Here is a 5,000-nt window from a genome sequence, read left to right on the forward strand (position 1 = left end):
AACTTGTAAGTACACAGCCACAGGCAGACATACTGAGGGAGGGAGGGAGAGAGAGAGAGAGAGAGAGAGAGAGAGAGAGAGAGAGAGAGAGAGAGAGAGAGAGAGAGAGAGAGAGAGAGAGAGAGAGGAGGGGGGAGTAAAAAAGGTAAAAGGATAACAGATGAATATAAAGAAAGTGAGGAGAGAGAGACGACAGGGAAGAGAGGAAGGGGAAGAGGTAAGAGAGGTGGGAGGAGGAAAAGTAAACAGAGAAAAGACGAAGGGGAAGAGAGAGAAAGAAAAGAAGAGAGAGAAATAAAGAGAAATATGGATTGAGAAGAAGGCAGGAGAGAGAGACTGAGTGGGGTTGAAAGTAGAAAGGCTGAGATAAATGGAAAATGAGGGACATGGGGCAAAAGGAGAAATTTGGATAAATAGACAGGGTGTAGGGGAAAGGATAGAGATGACAGGAAGGGAAAGGACTAGAATTTCATAGATGAAATGAGGTAGACGGAGTTAGGAGATAGCGATAGGTAGAGAGAGATGGAGTTAGAAATGGATAGAGAGAGAGAAATTGGGGCCTTTACGCACTGTACATCAAAGCTACAACACTTGCCGATATGATTATATGGTGTACAAGAACACAATGTACTAAAATGTGCACAGACATTGACAAGGATTCCTGCTGAACAAATCGAGAACAAAACAACGTAGGAAAAAACAGGAAAGCGAAAAGATCTTGGGTATATTGGTGTTTTTTCCTATTTTCCTTTGTTGTATAGGCATTAAGATACTCGTCCATGTGGAAGTGGGAAGTCCTGACCATAGCCTTTCCCTTTCAGCGTGCTCTGGTGGAAGCAGGCGACGCCGAAGGGCTGCAGACCGCCCTCGGCTCCCTATCTGCAGGCGCCCTCTCGACTTTCCTGGGTGACGCGGATGTCCTTGGTAAGCCAGCACTAGCAATGCTTTTAGAAAGTCCATTTCGACATTTTCTTTTTGGCTCGTGTGTGAAGTAGAATTAATTAGGTCTTGGCTTTTGATGGCCAGAGATGCTGATGACGAGATTCACAGTTTTAAGAATGTGAAATTTGAACTATGGAAATGGAATATGAATTACCATCTGCTGCAGCTTACATGCATTTAACAAGAAAATGAGGGAAGCAAATCTGAAGAACCAAATTGACATATGTGTATTAATCCCTTTATTTTCTTTGACTCATTTCAATTCCAGATGCATTGCTTTTTGAAAAGTACAAATTTGATAAGCAGGAAAAATCTAAATCGATTCATTATTATTATTATTATTATTATTATACTTCCCTATATACATATATATATATATATATATATATATATATATATATATATACAAATAATATAATGCTTCTAAGCATTAATATGTATATAGGGAAATATAATGATAATGATAAATGATTATAATAATAAAGAATAATAATAATAATGAATCGACTTAGATTTACACCTGCTTATATATATATATATATATATATATATACATATATATATATATATATATATATATATATATATATATATATATATACATATATATATATATATATATATATATATATATATATATATATATATATATATATATATATATATATATATATATATATATATAAACAGGTGTAAATCTAAATCGATTCATTATTGTTGTTATTATATTTTATTATTATTATTATTATTATTATTATTATTATCATTATTATTATATTTCCCTATATACATATATATACATATATATTTACCTATATATATATATATATATATATATATATATATATATATATATATATATATATATATATATATACATATACATATATAAATATATATATATATATATATATATATATATATATATATATATATATATATATATATATATATATATATATATATGTATGTATGTATGTATGTATGTATGTATGTATGTGTGCATGTATATGTATATTAATTATTCCTTATTCTTTAATTATTCCTTATTCTATTTTAATCTTTAATCATTCCAACACCCCCTCTTAATCAAAGATTGTTTATGATATACGAGGGAATCTAACCCCTGATAAACTTAAAATCTTTCAACATCTTCTGAGATACAGGTTTGGTTAATGAAGGAGAGAGAAAGAGAGAGAGAGAGAGACTGTAGAGAGAGAGGGAGAGAGAGAGAGAGAGAGAGAGAGACTGTTGAGAGAGAGAGAGAGAGACTGTATAGAGGGAGAGAGAGAGAGACTGTATAGAGGGAGAGAGAGAGAGAGAGAGAGAGAGAGAGAGAGAGAGAGAGAGAGAGAGAGAGAGAGAGAGAGAGAGAGAGAGAGACTGTATAGAGAGAGAGAGGGGAGAGAGAGACTGTTTAGAGAGAGAGAGAGATAAAGAGACTGTATAGAGGGAGAGAGAGAGAGACTGTGTAGAGAGAGAGAGAGAGAGAGAGACTGTATAGAGGGAGAGAGAGAGAGACTGTGTAGAGAGAGAGAGAGAGAGAGAGACTGTATAGAGGGAGAGAGAGAGACTGTAGAGAGATAGGGAGAGAGAGAGAGACTGTAGAGAGAGAGAGAGGGAGAGAGAGAGAGAGAGAGAGAGAGAGAGAGAGAGAGAGAGAGAGAGAGAGAGAGAGAGAGAGAGAGAGAGAGAGAGAGAGAGAGAGAGAGAGAGAGAGAGAGAGACTGTAGAGAGAGAGGGAGAGAGAGAGACTGTAGAGAGAGAGAGGGAGAGAGAGAGAGACTGTAGAAAGAGAGAGAGAGAGAGACTGTATAGAGGGAGAGAGAGAGAGAGAGAGAGAGAGAGAGAGAGACTGTATAGAGGGAGAGAGAGAGAGAGAGAGAGAGAGAGAGAGAGAGAATATATATATATATATATATATATATATATATATATATATATATATATATATATATATATATATATAAAGAGAGAGAGAGAGAGAGAGAGAGAGAGAGAAAGAGAGAGAGTAGAGACTGTGTAGAGATAGATAGATAGAGAGAGAGAGACTGTGTAGGGAGAGAGAGATAGAGAGAGAGAGAGAGTTTTTGATTTGATATAGTTTATTTGCAGAACAGTTTACATGCCCTGCAAAAAGCCAGGGTAAGATGCCAAGCATCTATCCAAACTGGCTAAGCTTCTATTGCGTAAAGGCCTTAGTCAAGCACAAATCTTACATACCTGAGGGGCTGCATTTTACTGGTTAACATATATACATGTTTTATCTGGTAGATAAAAAAAACTTTTATATCACTGATCATGTCAAAGACAAACCAATGTCTTCAGTAAAATTAATATATGGTGAACATTAAAATCTCCACAAAATAACAAAGCATCATTAGGTATGATATTGTCAGTAGGTTTAGGTACCTCTTCACTATCATGCGGATTATATACATTAACAAAAATGATAGTTTTGCCATCAAGAAATAATTTAACACCGAGATATTCAGCGCGTGTCACGTTTGTCATCGATCACTTTGGATGGTATGTAGTTCTTTATATATCCCCACACGCACATACCTATGTAAATAGATTTAAGTATTGACAGATAGACATACAGATATAAAAACAAACGGATAGACAGAAATTTATACAAATAAAAGTATATTTCAGAAATATGAAAGAGGAAGGGAGAGAGGGAAGGCGAGCGAGGGACCCATAAGACCCACGTAAAGCGAACACGTAAAAAAGTTGCCTCATTTTCTCTTGACTTATGAGTTTGGAATCTCAAAGTGTGAACTATCATGTGGCATTTTCTTTGATTTACGTCAGAAGAACAATATTTTCAATTCCAAATGCCTGTATGACCTTGCGTCTCGGTCAGGAACAGGAGACGATTCTCAACTATACATTCCTTCTTGGGATATTAATGTGTAAACTTACACACAAGCACAAACACACACACACACATAGCGAGCATATCAACGCCTTGTGCAGGACAGGAAACTTACCATATCGCTAAATGTCGCGGCATCCGTCAACATCATTTCTTTTTATTCTCTCTCTCTCTGTCTCTGCCGACGTGTCTAATAACGGGTTCTTTATTCTACATACATGAAGCACTTACATATAAAATGATGAATAGCATACACACACATACACACACATACATACATACACATACACACACACACACATATCATAATCTATCATAATCTTTAATTATTCTAACACTATAGCTTGGGATAAGATATTTAATTCTCTTAACTTTAGGTTCGAATTATTAATTATTATTAAATAATGTTTTTGATGATTAATTTCTATTTTTAATTATTAATGAATATTGATAAAAAATTGATAACCAATAAATAATTAATATTTAATTGATAACTAATTTTATTGATTATCAATTCAATAGAATATCAATAATGAATAATTAATAATTGATAATTGATTCATAATCAATTCTTATCAATAATTGATTATTAATGACCATCAATAATTAACAATTGATTAATCGTTATTATCTTTTTTTATCTATTTTATTATTTTTCTTTGTACATATATTCTTTCATCTCGCATTGGTCTAAACTCAAAATAATTCATCTATTCATAACTCAGATATAACTCTAAATCAAATTCATCTTCAGTTATTTAGTTATCACCATTTATCTAGTTATTTCCTCCTTCCTTTTATCGCTTTGTTTTCCTTTCCTTTTATTTGTTTATTTATCTAATTTTTTATCTTTATTTTATTATTTAGTTATCACCATTTATCTAGTTATTTCTTCCTTCCTTTTATCGCTTTGTTTTCCTTTCCTTTTATTTGTTTATTTATTTAATTTTTTATCTTTATTTTATCACTTAGTTATCACCATTTATCTAGTTATTTCCTCCTTCCTTTTATCGCTTTGTTTTCATTCAATTTTATTTGTTTATTTTTTTTTCTTTATTTCATTATTTAGTTATCACCATTTATCTAGTGGGCGTCGGGCGGGCAGTTGGCCGTGGGCGATAGTTAGAGGGCTGGGAGGCCGGACTGTGTTAATTCACAAGAGGCTGAGTTCTCCTCT

General features: G+C 33.3%; 2 protein-coding genes and 1 long non-coding RNA gene across 4 annotated transcripts in view; 2 read left to right on the forward strand and 1 right to left on the reverse strand.

Annotated features, from left to right (window-relative positions):
• The window catches only part of LOC122246354 (uncharacterized), a 1,434,769-nt gene that overhangs the window by 796,229 nt on the left and 633,540 nt on the right, over positions 1–5,000 (forward strand). The gene's annotated exons all lie outside the window — the stretch shown is intronic.
• Positions 1–5,000, reverse strand: part of LOC122263496 (uncharacterized) — a 1,386,165-nt gene that overhangs the window by 524,566 nt on the left and 856,599 nt on the right. The window lies entirely within an intron of this gene.
• Positions 1–5,000, forward strand: part of LOC147466571 (uncharacterized) — a 113,546-nt gene that overhangs the window by 2,574 nt on the left and 105,972 nt on the right. For both annotated transcript variants that reach the window (XR_015190841.1, XR_015190840.1), the window contains exons 2-3: positions 1–5; positions 822–924. The exon at positions 1–5 is cut by the window's left edge and continues 58 nt beyond it. This is a non-coding gene — a long non-coding RNA (uncharacterized LOC147466571). The remainder of the gene's footprint in view (positions 6–821; positions 925–5,000) is intronic.

Source organism: Penaeus japonicus, unplaced genomic scaffold (assembly GCF_977035675.1).
Source record: "Penaeus japonicus unplaced genomic scaffold, GWHDUDI00000001_assembly GWHDUDI00000043, whole genome shotgun sequence".
Lineage (NCBI taxonomy): Eukaryota > Metazoa > Arthropoda > Malacostraca > Decapoda > Penaeidae > Penaeus > Penaeus japonicus.